General features: G+C 44.7%; 1 protein-coding gene across 8 annotated transcripts in view; it reads left to right on the forward strand.

Annotated features, from left to right (window-relative positions):
- The window catches only part of PLXNA2 (plexin A2), a 341,299-nt gene that overhangs the window by 94,825 nt on the left and 227,629 nt on the right, over nt 1-18,845 (forward strand). For 7 of the 8 annotated variants that reach the window (XR_008210153.1, XM_052698228.1, XM_052698229.1 and 4 more), the window contains one exon: nt 8,804-8,856. The exons of the other annotated variant lie outside the window; for it this stretch is intronic. The gene's annotated coding sequence lies outside the window, so the exon portion shown is untranslated. The remainder of the gene's footprint in view (nt 1-8,803; nt 8,857-18,845) is intronic. 8 annotated transcript variants of the gene reach the window in all.

The following is an 18,845-nucleotide window of genomic DNA, read 5'->3' on the forward strand; positions in this document are numbered from 1 at the left end:
GACTACATGATCATAAAGATCCCTTCCAACCCAAACCATCCTATGATCCTTTGACTCTATGAATAAACTTCGGCACTCCAGATGTTCTGAAGATCCATCCCCACCTATTGGATGTGGCAATGGGTTTGGAGATTGGTTTTACTTCTCCTCCCACCCCACCCAGCTCTCACCTCCTGCAGTATGCAATCAGAGACCCCAACCCCCCCAGGCTCAAGGTGGGCTTCAACAGGGTCGTTTTGTTGCTGGGTCTGAAGGAATGCGTGTGGATCTCAGTGCCTGGAGTGTTGCACGGGACATTTGTGCTCACGTATCAATAACTGATGAATAGCAGAGACAGATGGGAGAGCTCACAGCACATCTCCTGCCTGGTGTTGAAGGAAAAAAACCCTAAAATATCAGAAGATAAAGATGGCAAAAGACCCCTGCAGGGGAAGCCTCTTTGTCTAATGACCTTTCTAGGTCTGTGATAGAAAATACAATAGCCAGCCCTCATAAATCATAGTTCAGGAAAACATCCGGAGGGCAGGCTTTGACACTGTTTGCATATTCAAATGTCACCCCACTCATGAAAGAAAGACAAAATGTTTTTTACTCTCAAAAATGTCAGCACGGGCTGGATTAGAAAAGATAATTCAGAAGTACTTCCAGAGAATAATTACCTTTGTCACCTACCTGCAATGTAGTTAATGAATGGGAAGAGAGGGTGTTTTATTAGAAAAAAAATTATGATTATTAGAGTAATTAATCAGCTGCGTGATGACAGCTTCCCTGAGAAAATAATCTCCAAAGGCCAAGCAGCAACAGTAGGGCATTTTGTTGATAAAGCACCAGAGGCACAAAACATTCCTTTGCTGTTAGATAGGAGTGCTGTGTGCTGGGATTACGGGTACCTGTGGGGATGCTGCACCTCCGGAGCAAACAGATTCATCATCTCATTGGTTGAACGAAGGAAATGTCATCACCTTCTGGTCTCCCCCAAATAAATAACGCTTTCTTTTCTCCATCCTCTTTGTCTTATCTGTTTAAGCTTCAGCCCAGGAAAGCAATTAGGGATCTATTTGTGTCTGCAGCTCTGCGTGCGTGGCTTAGCATCCCCCATTAGCACAACAGGACTGTTCCACACAGGAAAGGGAAGGAGTAAGGGGACAAACTGAAGGTCCCTTTGGTCTTTGCTGGCCATTTTCATCAGCCTCGACTTCCCATTTTCTGGCCTGAGCTCAGATCTGGATGTTAACACTTTCCAACTTTGATTCCCTATGTTTTCCCAGAAAATGCAGATTTCCACACTTCAGAAAGGCCACGGCCCTCCTGTCTTGGTAGAAGAAAGGACCTGAAAACTACAACCAGAAAATAAAAAAACAGTAAAATGGTCAGAATTTGCCACATCGACATGGGCTGGGCTGGGGTGCAGCAGCTCCCATGGGGATGCATCCCCTGCATGGATGAGCACAGCAGTGACATCCTCAGTGTCACTGTGCCCTCTCCTGTCCCCTCCTGAGTTTTCCCCACGCCAGCAACCAGAGGGGATGTGTCCTTTTGGAGCTGAGTGGTGATGCAGAAAGGGGCTGTGGGGCAGGAGCTGCCTGCAGCCTGCAAGGGGCTCTCTGTGCTTCGAGGCTCTGCTTTAACATCAGCCTCTGAAGGAAAAGCTTGAAGGAAAGGTGCTGTGAAGTCTGCAGCAGCACTCGCTTTGCTGCATTAGGGGTTCTGCCCTCTCTTTCTATGGATATGATACCTGTATGGTGTGGCTCAATCTGCACAGGGTCTCATCCCTCTGAGGTCACGCTGTGCCCTGAAGGATCAGCTTTTCCCCTGGATTTCTGCTTCTCTTTGCCCTTGCCTGCCCTTGCCCCCTCTCACCCTGCCCAGCTCTGAGCACCCTGAGCTGAGCTGTGGGCAGGGCGTGCAGCTCCATGGCTAAACACACAGTGAGAGCCGAGCATGCAGCCAGATAAAGCTCAGCTCAGGGCTTGCTTACGTCCCCTTTCACCCTGTGGCAGCATCACTTTATTTCTCGATCATGAGATTTTCCTGCTTGTTGGAGCTGCAGGGATTTCTCAAGGCCACCAATGACACAGGGCACCGTGCTGAGCTCAGGGCTCCCCTCCTCTCTCTCGATCTGTTCTGTTCAGTGCCTTCTGCACAGACTGCTGGCACAGTGAGGGCAGAGCACCTTCTGAGCAAAACCAGGGTGTGCTCGCAGCAGAGGGACTATTGCAGAGGATAATGCATGAACAAATGCCAAAGGCAACAGCTCAGAGATATATTATTTACATATTTATTAGAAATTCAGTGCTGCTCGTGAGAGCAAGCCGCATCTGACTTCAATCCCAGTAAGTAAACAACCCAATGGGCACATAAGAGAAAGGGGAAACAAGCGCTGATGCAGTTTACACAAGCTAATACAGTAAAACAAAACATTCAGAACATGGAACTATTTTGCAAGATAGGAAAAAAAAAACAAAACACCACCTTTATTCTTCTTGGTTAAGCACTCATGAAGTAATAATTGCAAAATAATTTAATTATATGCTGTATCAGTTGCCTCGCAGACCAACAGAATGACAATTAATCCTTGTTTATCTAAACTGCATTCTAGTTCGGTCTGAGCTGCCCTCCAGCACCGAGCATCACTTCTGCTTTATCTGAACTTCTGTTGGCCTCGCTTTCATTAGTATTTTTTTTTCCTCTGGGTACTTTAAGGGGGGAAAAAAATAACAAGGGCTGCTAGCTGCTGCCCAAGAAGGAGCACCGGAGAGATCTGGGGCATGCAGAGCAGAATAAAGATCCCAGTGGCTGCTGGCTGCCTGTCTGCAGGAGCACAGCCATCATGGTCCACTGCAGCCCTATGGGTGAAGCCCCCCGGTGGATGAGGCTGGTCCATTGCTGGAAAACAAAGTGCTCTTTTGCAGCACGATGGGAAATCGGATGGAAAAGAACTTCAGAATGTGAAAAGCTCCACACTCATAATTTGAATTTTCTTTTTCAATGTAAGTCGTTAAACTCTTTCCCCCCATAAAATAAAAGCTGCAAAGCGGGAGTTATTTTGATTCCATCAGGTTTTGTATGTGAGAAGAATCAAATCCGTAGCCTGACCCATAATCTGTTCAGGAAACACTTTGTTTCTCCCACCTCGTGTTGAGAAAGAGCATTTGATATCGCCAGCGATTCAGGACACAATAAAAGGATGAAGAGGCTTTCAGCTTCTTTTCCAACCACTTATTTGAGGCATTTCCAGGTAGATCGGGGTTACAAAATGATCAGGAAGAGGAACAAAGGGTTTGTAAAGGTTATAAGAAGTGTAAAAATGTTTGGAAGTGTTAGCAGCGCTAAAACCTATTATTTAAATTCATCAGATGTCACTTTGAAGGGAGCTTTCAGAAACAGTCTTTATATGTATTCTTTTCTAAGAGAAACTCATACGTAATTGTCAAATAAAGAGCACTCCAGGCCACAGCCCCTACTAAATGTCAAAGCTTCCAGACTAATAATGCCCCGCGGTGTTTTAGATGGAAAGGGTAATGCAGTAATAGCACAGGGCTCTCACCAGTATGGGAACCAGCGCTCTGCTCCCAGCCATGGCTGAGGACATCTGAGTTCCAGGGCTGAGCTTCCTGGAGCTGATTCAAAAGGGGCTCCCAGTTGTTGGTGCAGAGCTGTGCTGGGATGCCAGCTAACAGCATTCGGGTATTGGGGAAACATGATTAACAGATGCGCCTTCCATCTCCCAATATCTCCCTTTTGAATTGCAAAGTGGCCTCCTGCTTATTTGGAAATACAATCTGTCTAACCTTCCAGGCACGGTTTATTGCTAATTTCTTATGCCACTATGAATCTATGATTTATTTAACAAATTTCCACCCAGCAAATAAAACAACATTTGTTCTACCTGGAGGGTAGTTTCCAAATATCACAGCACAGCCAGGCAAGGCACGAAAACAGCGGTCAGAAATGATGAACGGAGTGTCTGACTTCAGATAGGAGCACAGAAGTGGGTGTGAGCAATGTCAATCGATCAACATCCTGAGTTGGAAGGATGCACGTCATCAAGTCCAGCTCTCAGAGTCCAGCTCCAACACAGAGTACTGCATCTTCAGCTGTGATTCTCCTGGGAGTCATCGTGAAGCCGTTGCATCTTCAGCTACATCTTCTTTGCATCATTTACATATGTTGACATAGAGAACAGTGCCAGATGTTTTCTGTACCAAAACAAGGAGCAAGCTGTAATGAGCCAATGCTGCAAGAGGGACACGCAGGTTTGAAGCAAACAAACAGCGACCTTGAACTTCCATCTGAGCTTCACGTTAGAAGAAAATCCACCTTAATATGGCTGTGCTTCTCCAAACAAAGCTTGAAAAACTTCTATTTATTTGCTATGGTTACTTATTCCCTTCTCCAGGTTAAACTCTCCATCCTCAGACTTTTGGGTTCTTCTGTTGCAATCGAGCACCCAGCACAGCTCCCCGGCAGCAGAGAACCCTTCTGTGTGTTCTCTCTGATAAGGAATAGGAATCTCCAGGAGTGAAAGTGATGCAGAAGGCCACAATGTGCCTTTCTCTGCCAGTTAAGTTCAGTTGCTGCCTTTTGAGACGTCACAGTCGGTAATAAAATATATTCCCTATACTCTGAGCTCAGGAAAGAAGTTTTCCCCAAACAAACACACCTGAAAGGAAATTTGTTTGGGTTTTATTTACTTTGGGTTATTGAAGTGGCAAGTGTGTGCTGTCCATGCAGTGCAGCGGATTAAAAGGCTCCAACAACAGAACCCAGACCCCAGTGGGTGCTTAACATCCACCACCAGCAAATCCATTTCTCTCCCTCTGTGTTTGCTTTGTGGCAGGTAGACACAGAGAGCGATGGCAGCGGGTTCTGAATGGCATCTGAAGAGCTGAGACATCCTTCCCTGCCCAGGGCTTAAAACAGAGTGAGGCAAGAAAATATCCAGTTATTGGTGTTTGCAGGATTTCTTCTTGATGTCATATTTTAAACGTATAAAATATTTAACCTAGGCAAATGTAGTTGAATCATAATAGGATTCTCAAGCTTGTAGGGAAAAAGGTTGATTATTTGCTCTCAAAAGGCCGATTATTTACTCTCTGCTGTGTAAATAACTGCACAAGAGCAAGAAAACATCTGTCCTCCTCTGCTCTTCTCTTGCATCCTCTTCACACTCAGCATAAAATTGAATAGATGGGAGGAGAGCGCAGTGAAACTGCAGTGGGGTTGGTTCAGATTGGGTTCTGAGCATCTGATGGAGCTGTGGATGTCCCTGCTCATTGCAGGGGAGTGGGACCAGCTGGGTCTTTTCCAACACCAGGTGATTCTGTGATGGCTTGCAGCACCCTGAGATGGTGCTTCTTTGCCGTGCTGCTGGGGTTGCTCTGTAGAGCTTCATTTCTCTGCCCTTGGTTCATCAGAAATGCTGTCCCTGATTACGTGAGGGATGTAGCAGGTGATGGAGGTCTGTTTGTGGCTGTGGTATCAGACATTCGTTACTGTTTGATTGTGCTCACAGAAGGATTACTCACCATATTTATAAGGGAATTATGATGTAATTAGTCTGTCTCGGGAGAAGTAAATGTACATTTCCTTGGGCTAAACCTTACCTAAATGGACTTCTTCTTCCTGACCTATGTCTGGTGCTGGCAGAGGGGAGGGCAGGGGGAGCAGAGAGGCCCATTGCCCAGCCGTGGCAGTGCGTGGGGACCAGACCCTTTTGGCCTCCCCAAAAGCAGAGCTAAGCAGCTCCTAAAGAGCTCTGGATGCTGTCGCTTTTCTCCTGCTATTGCTCTCAGGCTGCTTTAAACCTCAAGCTCTGCTCCCAGAGCTCAGCGGCCCCCTGGGATTCCTCTGCAAGTGATGGGATCTCAGAGCGAGCGGTCCTGATCCATCAGCTCAGTGCCTGTTTTGTAACAGCCGTCCGCACAATGACACACATCACAGCACAAGCAAGGCTTTCTGTTTATAAAACAGTCAATAGCGTTTGTGAAGAATTATTTTTTCCCAAGGACACCTTTCATTTCAGCCTCCGAGGGAGCTGGGAATAAATTGTTCCTTACCATCAGCGCTGACCTCGCATGTTTAAAATGTGGGCGTCTTCTGAACAAAAAAACACCATTTGCTAAATGAAGCAAAACACCATAATAGGTTTAATGATGTAGATTTATCTCCTAACAGTTGTTTTGAGATCACAACAAATCATTAAAATCATTAACTCTCCGAGCTAAATTAGATTACAGATCTTGGAGAATGTCTGGCCACTGCGTTTGCAAGCAGCGCCTCGGCCTGCCTGCGCGCGTCATTAATTCTGCTCAGATTCCTCTGCAGACAATGAACCAATTCAGCATATTCCAAGTCAGATGAAACAAAAAGAAGCCAACATCTTTGTGTGTGTCCATGTTTTGTTTCTTCTCCCAGCTTGTTTCCAGCAGCGGAAGATATTTCCCCGGTATGGGCAGAATAGAATGCGGTTGTTGGGGAACGTTGTCTCCGCTATCACAAAGCTGCACTTATCTGTTGGAAAGCCAGGGAGTGTGGTCCCAGATCTGAACCGTGTAATTAAGAGGCACTTAAAGCTACAAGCCTCGCATAGCAGCCCATTTATATCGCACCTATCAGTGGCGGAGTTCCTGCCATAAAGTGCAGCTTTAAGCATAAGATAAATGAACAGACGTGGAGGGTGTGGGAAGTCCATGGCCGGTGCTGCTGTGTGGGCTGATTGCTCAGCGCCATCCCTTCCCACATAGAGCAAAAGCAATCTCGTGTTCGAGCAGAGCCTGCCTTTGTAGGAATGTGAGCTTGCTCAGGGTTTCCTTTTGCCCCTGTGCCCTTGTGGTGCAGTTCGTAGAGGCTGTGCTGGCTGTGTTTTGGCATGGATTTGGCTGTAAAAAGGAATGTGTACGCTCCAAAAGAAGGAAAGGTGGAAATTGGGCACATATGTACCAACACACACTGCTGCTCTCTAAGAACATTGGGAAGGTTACCCTGACCCTCAGCTGAGGTTAGAGAGAGTGCAGTGAAAAGAAGCTCTTGTGCCATACAGCCCATAGGGTGCCTAAAGGATGCCTGAAGGGGAAGGAGCACTGTGTTCTCTGTCCTGTTCCTTGCAGGAGCTTTGCATGCCCTTGTTTGTATGTGAGGTTCTTTTCACATCCTAAAGGTAGTGTGGGAGGCTGAGCCTTCATTCCTGTCTTTCTGAAACCATTTTTAGTATCTTTATCTTTTTTTCCCTCACATTTTAGAATTGATTCTTCATCCCCCATACACCTTGATGCTTATTTTCTCCTCTCCGCCCCCTCCTCCGAGCCTCCCTTCCGCACTCTGCCTGGTGAGATGGTTTATTCTTTGATTCTGTGTAGCCCTTAGCAGATTTCACCCTTATTGCCACCTGTGAAGAGTTTCACACTTATTAGAAAGGGTATAATTTGGGATATGTGAAAAGATAAAAAGAAAGAAAGAAAGAAAGAAAGGGGAAAAAAAAAAAAAGAACGACAAACAAACCAAAGAAACAAAAAGTGTATTATTTTAAGTGAAGTAAGAGGGAAATGGATTTAAAGGGAAATGAGCCTTGCTGAGCACTGGGCAGGCTCAGCAGGACAAGGATGAGCACCTCCTGACGCCGTCTCCCCTGTATGGGTGCTCATGGGATGAGCTCCATCCCTCTCCTACCCAAACTATCCCCTATTGCTGGCTCTGCAGCTGGGTGAGCTGTGCTGCTCCGCTGCAGGAGGGCTTTGTGCGTCTCTTTGTTTCACATTTGCACCAAATGCCAAAATACCAGGAGAAAAGTTGCCTCCAGCAATTTTTTTGGAGCTAGAAGGGGAGCATTCTAGCTCTTGACATCTTGGCAGGGGTTCTCAGAGCCCATATGTCAGATCCAGAGAAGCAGTTCACATTAATTTTAAATGTAAATCTTAGACCTTTGCTAGGCAACTACGTCTCTCATTGCAATTCTACCCACATTTTACTCCAAATAGGCTTGACAATAGCACACTGAAATCTGAGTGCTTCAGCAAAACAGAATCACACCCTTTTGATTGAACATCCATCCTTGTTCTATTTGTTCACTGGCAATTAAAATAAGCATGAAATGTGCTTGGGCATGCTCTTGGTCTCATGCTCATTTTAAATATTAACTCCAAGTCTTCGTTGCTATTATTTAGTAATAATGTTTATTATTGGTAAGGCTGTACTACCTGGGGGCCAATCTTTTATTATTCAGTATAAGCATGCATCAGGAACAGCGCTTCCCAGAAGCACTGCTGATCTAATTGAACACTACCATGGGCCAACAGATAGCTTAAAAATGTTTCCTATATAAAACAGCCCAGCCACTATACCAAAATCCTTTCTGTTTGACATCAGTATAAAAAAAGCAGCAGCTCTCCATCTCCTGCTCAGTGCGTCCAGCTATTTTTGCTTCTTGCCACGGGTTTCATTTTGTTTGATAGGAAAACATGGGACTATTTTCCCTCCTGTTTCCAGCACTTTGCTCCTGGAGGCCGCATTAGAAGCAATGAGGGCAGCAGTGCCTGGAGATCTGTGCTGACTGCAGTGCCTGTGGCACCTGTGCCAGCTCCATTCCTCTCCTCCAGGATGTGACACGACTGCCACTGAAGCCACAACTTACTCAAAGCCCGCTGCTCAGCTGCTTGCTTTCTACCCAGACTCTTCCAGCAGGCTGTTCTTGCCCACAGTACCCAACTAATTACAGAGCAAATATATGTTTGAGTTGCCAAAGCATGTGAAATTGCCCCTGTGAGCTTCAGCAGGATGTGAAGTTACCATCTTTCTCCTGTTACAGGTGATGGTTTCTGCGGCATGGAGGCAGTGGGGCAGCTGAGCTCCTGTCTGCAAGTAAGTGAAGAACTTTTTGCTGGCCCTTTGCAATAGCAGCGTTCCAGATGCATTGTTTTACTGATGGAATGTGTGCTGTCTGGGTGCAGGCCTTCTTCCACCATCTCTGTGTTAAACACGTGGCACTCAGCGATGGGTGGGTTAGAATTGCTTACAGGATGATTCAATTTCATGCTGACATGTAGCAGTTGGATGTGAAGCCAGGATAGCAGGGGTAGTGTGAATGTGGAAAGCAGAGCTTCCAAGTGTTCCTTTCTCCCACTATTGCCTCCACAAAGCATCATGGCAGACCAGCATGTCACAACACAACACTGCGCGGCAGCCAGCAGTTTCCATTCACTCCAACGAGTGAGAAGTACGTTTTTCCTCCCTGCTTCCTGCTGCTTTTGGGTGAGTTTGCATCTTTCTTCCGGAGAACGAAGAACTCCGGGTTTCGGGATTTTGGTTGTTGAGAATGGCTGCTGTCACAGTTGTGCTCTCACAGTAATTCTCCAGGTGCCAGTGCCCCTGCTGCCGTGTTCCCTTTGCTCCCAGTTTGCTTATATTCAGGAGGCTGAAACTGGGTGTGAGGCTGAAGGGGAAGCAGGGATGGGAACATGCAGGAGCTCAGCAAAAAGGAGGGCAGGGAAAAGTGGTGCTGAGAAATCTCCTCAGAGGGGAGCAATCAACAGAAATGCTTTCTCTTCTATTTTATTTTAACCCGAGACATTAACGCTTTTAACAAGTGAAAGTAGCCATTACTTTAATACATGTGCACTGGCTGTGGGCTCGGATAGCCCTGCTAAATTTGGAGATATGGCAGGGCTATTCAGAGCAGCTTAATTTTTGCAGACTCCTTTGGAAAGCCTGGGCTTTTTAAAGCATGTGGTAAAATTCCCTTTTGCTTCACTGCGGCCAGATATCACTGTCTGCTTTTATCTCTCTTACAGAATTTTAGCATAAAGCTCTGAGAGAATTGTGAAGTCATCTACTGGGTTACTTTCTAGCATTTTCCATGCAATGGAATGTAATGGGGATGGAGTGGGGAACTTCTGCTTAAGCAATGGAGGTGCATTATGCCCCATTTTTGCAGTTCCATATTTACTGCCATTAATTTTTGTCCTGTATTCGTCCTTGTTCCCTGGTTGGCTTGTGCTGGTCTTGCAGCATCGTGGCTTGTGTTTAGGAACGAGACATGTCGTGACACACTGAAGAAAGAAAGATGCTTTGCTTCTGTTTCTGTTTTCTTATTTTCACCAGCAAAACTTTGTAATTATGTACAACCTCCCCTTTGTGTATATTCAGTTGTAGACTGGTGCATTCCTAAGTCACCTAATGAGGGTGCTGTTGCCCAAACAAGGTAGAAGTATTTCCTTCCCTCAGCCTGACCTTTAGTGATAAGATATTGTCTTTGTGCCTGGGCTGAGGCTGACACAAGGTGATATCCAGCACCAGTTCAAGACTAGCAGATGATAATGGAATAGGGAGTCTGGAAAGAACGGAACTTGTGATATGGGGGCAGAATCAGCCTGAAACCCATTGCTCTGATTCAGCTTTTGCACTTTGCAGCTGTGTGACCCCAGTGGGAGGGCACCAAGGACCGGGATGGTCTCTGCTGCAGCTTCACGTGCCTTTAATCAGGCTTTGGCCCAGCACAGAGCTGCAGCTCTTTGTGCGATGAGATTCAGAAGCAGTTTGGGGCAGCGATGTACAGGTGAGAACAAGGGTTCCATGGGCAGAGGACTCTGCAGTGTCTCAGTGCTGGGTCAGTGCAGCAGCATCAGCTGTGCTGTCATCCCAGCAAACACCCAGGGACAGCAACGTGAGTACAGAGACAGCTTGTCGGATGGGTTATTAAATGAAGTCAGCTCGTGATTCAGGCTGGTTATTGTAATAGATAAGGAACGTCGGGTTATCTTTCTCAGTTACCTTGAGTCATGAATTGGCACGAAACAAAGCTTACTGGAAAATGCAGATTTTCTGCCATTTGTGAAAATTAACTCCTCTAATTAACTTACACATATAAATGCACTTAGAATGAAGACATTAAGTTGATTATCTAGAAAATTGCTACCTTGGTAGACTCCCTAATGCCACCTCTATGCCAAGAATTAAATGGCTCTGGTGGCATTGCTGTATCACCTCAACTGAATGCTTGCTGATGGAAGACACCACTTCCCTTTTTGGATAAATTTAACCTTTAATTCCAGAGAGTGGCAGCAACAGATCCCACTGGGTTTGCTTGCTCTAACCTGTCAGAGAATGTCTCTTGGAAAATCCCTTCCCATTCTCTGTTTTTTTTCCCCTGTTTATTTGCTTGTTTCCAAATCAACACAGTTCAGTAATGCTGGCTGGCATTTTAGGTATTCTGTAGTTTAGATTTAGATTCTTGTGTCACACAGGTGTATCTGAAATTGCAACTTCACCACTCAAATGAGGTATTTCAAATGTAGACGGTAACATGTAGAACAAGCCCTGGTTGCATCTACAGCCTGCATTCCTCCAATGGGCATTCTTTGCCCTTGTATTCAAATGGAAACACCTTAAAAAACAGCTGGGCTGTCAGAGCCAAAAGGCCCACACAAGAGCATTTAAGGAACAGCACCTTCCCCAGCCAGTAATGTACCATTTATTGACCTTGACAGCATCCACATCATATTTTTCAGTGTTGGCAGGCAGCAATGTGCAGCCACGGTAACAGAGTCCACCTTTTAGCTTCAGCACGGAGCAAGGGCCAAATTTCCACTCTCAGCTATTAACAAATTACAGGCATACTTTGGCTTCATTATGAAATTCACTGTTAGAGCTACGACAGGAGAAGAATGACAGCGACGGCAGTTCCAAACCCATTCATAGACTTCCTCTGGTCTCAGATGATTCTGATGGCTCATTCTGCATCGTGGGGCAGGCTGTGTGTGTGTGTGTGTGTGTGTGTGCTTGTGTGTGCATGCTGGAAAGCAGAACCCAGCCCTGACAGCATGGCACTGCTCCATATAATTCAGGGACCGATGCTTTCTTCCAGTGCTTGGTCCAGTCATAAACTCTATGGCTGCACTCTTTGAAGAAACACAATTGCACCCTCTTTCTTTAAAGAGCAAAGAGAACCTTGTTGAAATGCTTTTCGGTTGTGTTCCGGGGGAGATCCCACTGGCTGTAACATATCGTGGTGTCGGGGACTCTCAGACTGAGAAACTTCAGGAATGTGCAACCTAGAATGGCCTGCTTTTGCATTTTTGCTTGACAGTGAAGAAGCTGTGTGACACTGCCTGAGACGATGGCCTTGAAAACCAAGCAGTCCCTCCCCCCCCTCTGCCCAGATACTCCTGATTTTTGCTTTGGAGTAAGACTTGCTCAGAGTGTGTCATGTGCTGGTATGCTGCCAGCTTCAGATGGTACAAGCAAATATGGAGTTTTATGCAATGAGAATTTTGTAAGAAGAAAAACTCTGTGCTTTTCATCGTGGACTGAAGGAAAAGCAGCAAAAAAATTACACTTAACTCGCCTGGTTACACTTTGCAATTGATACTGAGGCTAAGAGACCAGACCTGAACAGAACTGAGTTAAAGAGAGAGCCAAATTTAGACTTCATATAAGCCTTATCTGTGACTATTGGAGAAGTGGGAAGAGATAGAGAGTGCTACAGAGGTCCAGTTCTGATCCTTTCACAATGAGGACTTGATTAACACCACAACTTCTTTGGGCTTTAGGAGATACAGGGACTGCAGAATGTTTCCCAAAGAGCTCTTAACTCCATTTAGCTTCCACTGGAGAATGTCTGTCTGTCCCTGCAAGAAAAAATAAATAAGCCAGACATATCTGATTTCTGAGCCAGAGCTGTCATCACGTGAAATGTCATCATTTACTTCCAGTACAAAATAGATGAATTCTCTTAATTTATTGGATACTCAAGCCTGTATTAATTGCTATCTGTTAAGAATTACAGTATTTCAAACCATCTATTAGGAAACTTCAAGATGTTTTATTATTGTTATTATTTGGCAATTAGCTGCTGCAATTATCTTGCTAAACGCTGTTTAAATGGGCTCGCTGTAATCTGAGGATTTCTGCTTTCTGAACGTTCAGGAAGCCAAAATGAAGGATCCTCCCCAAAACCTCTCCTTGATGCTCAGTTGCTGGCAGCTGCCCTGTGGCCAGAGGAGAGCCATTCTGCTTCCCAGCTGCTGTGCTTCTGGCACTGGTGACATGAAGAGATTCTCTTTCTGATAAGACAAAGGCTTTACAAACTCTTGTCATTTTTTGTTTTCTTCATCCTTTTCTTTCCCGTTTAATAGGAGCCCAGTCAGTTCCTACATTGCTGCTGGTGCAAGATGCCTTTGTGTTAAACTCATGAAGGGAAGATCCTCTCTCAGAGAGTTCATAATCTGTACAGACAAGACGGACAAAGAAAGCATTATGCTCTTACTGCCCTCTTCTTAGCAGAAAGCAGGGGGATGAAGTGGCACAGCCAGTTCCCCATGCAGGTCACAATGTGCCTGTGAGATCGCTGCCCTGAATGCCTGACCAGCCAAAATCTGCTTGGCCAATGCCCTGCTCTGCATTCATTTTCAGATGACCCTTAATGCCAAGGCAGCAGAGATGGATTCTCATTGCATGAGATGTACAGCCATAATAATATTTCTTTAATACTTTAATTTTAAGCCCTTGTCTTTTTTTTTTGCTTGTCCTTCCATTAAGTCTGAGACATAGAAAGTTGTTATTTGTCTGGATATCGGGAGGCTGGTTAAATACTATCCATTGCCTTAGGGCTGTGGAATATTTCATCACAGACAGATAAGACCCAATGTCACAGTTCTCAGAAATGTCAGAAAATTAATTATGGACTCGTGCCAACCCCTTTACTCTCTTCCCCATTCTGCTTAATGTCATGTTTAGAGACTTAATTTAGCAAACCATCTCATTAGCTCCAACAGACCAGTAAGAAAAACATTTCTCACCAGGCATACAGGGCTCTGCCCAGTTCATTTTCTACCGAGTGCAAAATAGGCTGATAGGGAGAAGCTCTTACTGTTTCCAGACCTAAACTTGTGCACGGTGTCTTTCTGCACTTTCAGTGAGATCAGGCTGTATTTTCTAGACCCATCCTCTTAAGGCACAGTATGAAATATTCAGCCCACAACTCTCTAACCCTCTCACATCAGGCAAAATTCACCAGTAAACCTCACTTTGAGAAGGACATCCCTGATCTTGACCCTACCCTTGGCAAAAGGAGCATTCTTAGTGCTTCCCAAACCCCGAGGAAAATGAAGCCTTTAAGCAGAGTTATGCTGTTATTTTCCAAGAGATTTGCTTGTTCTGTACCCAGACTAAACAGGAACTCCTAGCAAAAATGGATGGGAAATCTCATCCCTTCCTCAGCGTGATGAAGATACACAGATTTACCCTCATCAAAACACATGGATCTCAAAAAAAACCGAATTTTTTGTTGTTTGTATTCTTTATGGCTGAATTTCCAACTCACTCCTGTCAACGCAGCTCCAAATGTTGCAGCACATCTGCCAGCTCTCCATGTTTTCAAGCCTCCCTGATACTCGTTCTTTATCACTAAATATTCTGCTATCAAGACCGCACGCACTTGATATCACTCCAGGATTTGAGAGGGCTGGTACACAAAGTTCCTTTGTATGAGATGAGACACTTAACCTTTCCAAAGAGAAGAGCTGTTTTTAATCATTACTTCTGATTTGCACATACAGAGCATGAAGCCTAAAATCTATAAACATTTCAGGCTTTTTGTGGAGTGTCTTTCCCTCTCGAGCTCTGCATTTACAAGCCATTTGTTTCTATTCAAAGTTTGAAACTGTGATTTTGCTGCAACCCCTCAACAGCTGAACTGCACCAACAGGAGTGCTCAATCCATCATTAGAGCCACGAAACACGCTTCAAAATAAATAAATAATGGCAAAACCATTCAGTTTGGATAGGATGCACGGAGAGGGGGGGGGGGAGAGAGCAATTTGCTTAATGGATTTTATTGATTTAAAGATTAAAATACTCAGAAGGTTAGATACAGCAAGACCCTATTTTTCTACTTGAAAATCACAATCACTTACAGCGTCTTTGTGGAAATGCAAAAATTAAATGGAGCTAAATCTATGGCACTGTCAGCTGAAAATCGGTAGGTCCTTGAAGGGGAAGATGGAGCACTGCAGGCTGGGTGCTGCATGGACTCTGCTGTGCTTTGGTATCTTTAAGGACCTTGGCAACTGTGCTCCGGGGTGGACTTTAGAAAACTGTGGTCAGATTTCTGTATGCAGGATGAGTGGTTGGGTCACCGTGTTTCCTACAGAACCTGGTTTTCAAATGCGCTCGGAGCCTTTTGCGCAGCCTCTCTGCAGAGGTGGTCATGCAGGGATGCCAGCAGTGGGTGCTCACCCAGCCCTGCCCTGCTTTGGTGGCATTTGGCAGCACCAAAGTAAGGGACGAGTTCAGATTAGAGCAGCATTTAAGTGGCTCTAATTTGCTGCAGTGGCTGCTGTACCCTGGCAATACGCTTTGCATTTAAACTGTCTTTTTGCGCAGTGTTTGTGCCGAGAAGGTGGGCTTAACGAGTCAGTGCCTAATTACTGATACGTGCATAAAAACTCTGCTTCGTGTCCACGCTAAACAGTTCCCTGAAAGAATTGCAATTTCAAACATCCTCCTAAGGTTTCTGCAGTTTGAGAGCCCTGAGCTGAACTCAGACTGCAAGGTTCACCCTGCAGCACAGCTTCCCAAAAACTGATTCTCTTTTCAGGTTCTTTTTTCTGAGAGTGTGTGAGAATACCTGTGCTGGGATCTCCCCAGAGATGAAGATCAGATCTTCTAAAAAGCTCAGGTCCTTCTACAGACACCAGAATAGGATTTAGGTTTCTCAGAGGCAGGAGCATCCAACCACAAGCAGCCATGTGAGGTCGTTTTAAAATCTAAGCCTAGCTGTGGGCATGGAGTGTTTTGATGCTATTGCCTGAGCAATTCCTCCTTATTTCAGAGGAGATGGTGGGAGGACTGAAAATTGCACTCTACGTGGGCACCCAAATTTAGCTGTCACCTCTAATATTTGTAGATCAGACCCTTCTTTTTTCTTCTGAGAAATGGGGATAATGATGCGAGCACTGTGACATTTATGTCTGAAAAGCAGTGTGCACGTGTGAAGCGTAGAGAAGGGTGATTATGTATCTTTATTTACATAGGAGAGGACTCCTAAAAGAGAAAAAAAAAATCTGAATGCATTCATGAACATGAACACGTTGCCTGGAATTCTAAGTGATTTCACTTATTAAATTCTAACTGAATAACAAGAGGAGATTCAGCGATAAATGCTTGGAAAAGTTGAGAGCCTGAGGTAGCAAAGCAGTCCATTTATCTCTGTTTGTCAAAGCTCTTCGCACCACTCCTTCCTCCTTACTTCATGCTGGATGGCACAGCCTCCTTCCTCTGCCCTGCCCTCAGTGTGATCCTGGGAAAGACAATGGATTAGGGCGAGAGCAGCATCTGTCTTCCTAATGATGTTGTATTCTCAGTGTGGTCATCAAAAGCTCCCACCACCTGTTCCCACCTGCTTTGTCCTGTCCTTTTTTGCATCCGCCTTCCCAGCCTTAGAGTCAGTCCAGCCAACAGTGGATGACAAATCACAGTGAGGATTGGAAAAGGTTTATTGGTGTTTCAGTGGATGGGTGGATCTCACTTCTGATAGTAACACCCAGAATATTTTAAAGCAAATGAATGCTGGAGGAGCCCATCAGGTGCATAACAACTCCATGTAACTGCAGTTACAGGAATTGCAGGAGCCAGGGAAATTCGGCAGCTGGGTCACAACTTGCAACCATGGTATGGAACAAGTGGAGAGGTTTTGAATGAACAGAGCAGAGAAGGTCATGGAGCTTCTGCTGAGTGTGCTGCAGTGTGAGGACAGTCCTGTTTGAGAAACCTAGAGAGTCTTTGTTAGGAGAGATGTCCAGTAATTCAGTATCTATTCCATGTGTACCTCTAAGCTTTTGCAGAAGAATTATAATTAGGAAATGAGTCTTATTTGTCCTCATTTAAATCTTGTCTTCTGAACTGATGCTCTGAAACTGGTGGCCATTAGTGCAAATGGGGATAGCAGTGTTTCTCAGGGCAAAGACATCCGCAGTTGCTTGAAGAGCCCTGATAAACTCTAAAGAGTCAGACTGGTTGCTTTGTATCTGTTCTTTCTTTATTTTATTTTATTTAACTTTATTTAATTTTATTTTATTTTATTTTATTTTATGTCATTTTATGTCATTTTATGTCATTTTATGTCATTTTGACTGGGATTGTCATGCTTTTTTTTTGTCATATTGCAGTTTTATGCATGGAGAGGATATTTGGGAATTACCACTTTATATTCAAATCAGGGACAGGGTTGTCACTTCCTCCTGTATTAAGAGAAAAAGGGGAAAAAGAAAAGTGAGATGTTACAGTTGGTCTGCAGATCTTGGAGCCAGCAGAGTTCAAGCAAGCTGGGCTGACGGCTGCTGAATATCCCAGAAAACCATTTTTTGGAGGAAGCTGGAACAGATGATGCAGGCTTTAATAATGGTTTTATTGCTTTTGAATTGTAGCCAGCAAGCACACAGCCAGCACTTTACCCACATATTTTCATTCAGATAAATTTTCGTTCTTGCATTTGTCTTCTGTAGGAGTGAGGTCTTACAGATTTAAGCCTGCATCTCCAAAGGGGCCTTGCGTGGCTTTTTAAACAGAGGGACTTTAAGCTGGTGTTCACGGCAGATGATCTGTCTTTGCTACAGACTCAGCCAGTTTGCTTCCTTTCAGTCTATGCACTAAGCTGTGAAATTCATGCCTTTAAGCTCCCAAAGTCTGACCAATGTAGCTGAGGACTGTTGTCTTTGTGTGCAAATTTGTCCCAGACCTTTTAGAGGAAGGCTGTACCTGCAATCCCAGGTTGGTTCGTATCTCATCGAAGCATTGCTGAAAGTGCCACCATAGCTCACTTGCCTGTATAGATATGCAGTAACCCGGTGTGTTTCAGACTCAGGACACTGTTAATACTCTGTAGTTAATCACTGCTGTGTGGTGCTGCTTGAATCCAGTTCCCTTTACTACAGTATGAGCAGGTCATTGAAAGTGCACCTTGCATTGCTCTGCCTCTCAGGCAACTAATGTGCATCACTGTGAGATGAGAGCACTGTGAGATGGACCTCAGCTGTGGCTAAACCAATATGGCAGGAATGTACGCTTATTTGCACAGCAGTAAATGATTTTACAAAGTCCAAGGCAGCAGAGTCTGGCCTTGTCTCTAGTGCATGTGCAGAGATTAAGCCTTGATAAGCTATGGGACTTCCATTCTCAAAGCAGGTTCATTACTGGCAGCAAGCTCCCACTAATGTACTACAACACCAAATAAGGAGGGAAAATGAAACATCTTAATACTGAAGACATAAATGACAGTCTCTGGTAACCTGATTAAGAAACAAGGGAGACTTAATTCAGCTGCACCAGGTTATAGATAGGCCCAGGACTGTGCCCCAAACAGCCATTCAGGCATGAAGACGTTTCAGATCAAAACCTCTGGGTTCTCTCAGACACATGTACTGAAACAGCCATTACTGAATCCTCCAGATGTCTGTTTCCTACTTTTTAATCTACCTCTTCTGCTTTTACTGAACAAGATACATACTTAAGCATTTCATTTACATAATGTGTTAAATATTTAAGATTTACTCTAAGGGCCTTTTGTTTTCCCAGCCAAAAAATCTAAGAAATTATTGTTTTACCTTCACAGCATTGAATTCAGAGGATCTTTTCAAGTGGTCTGTTGTGTAAAACCTTGCAATTCAGTGAGTTTGAGCAGTGCATGTGGGGAAGAGGACTGGACCAGGCAAGTTCAGCCCGTCTTGTTTGCACTTGATTAGAATGGCTGAAAGCAATGGGGAACCATTTTGTTCAGTGAATGTGAGCCAGAAGAGCCAGCCTTGTTTCCACTCTTGTACAGTTCGTTATATTTTATCTACATTTTTGCATCTTAT

Source organism: Tympanuchus pallidicinctus, unplaced genomic scaffold (assembly GCF_026119805.1).
Source record: "Tympanuchus pallidicinctus isolate F22 unplaced genomic scaffold, pur_lepc_1.0 scaffold32, whole genome shotgun sequence".
NCBI classification, from domain to species: Eukaryota; Metazoa; Chordata; class Aves; order Galliformes; family Phasianidae; genus Tympanuchus; species Tympanuchus pallidicinctus.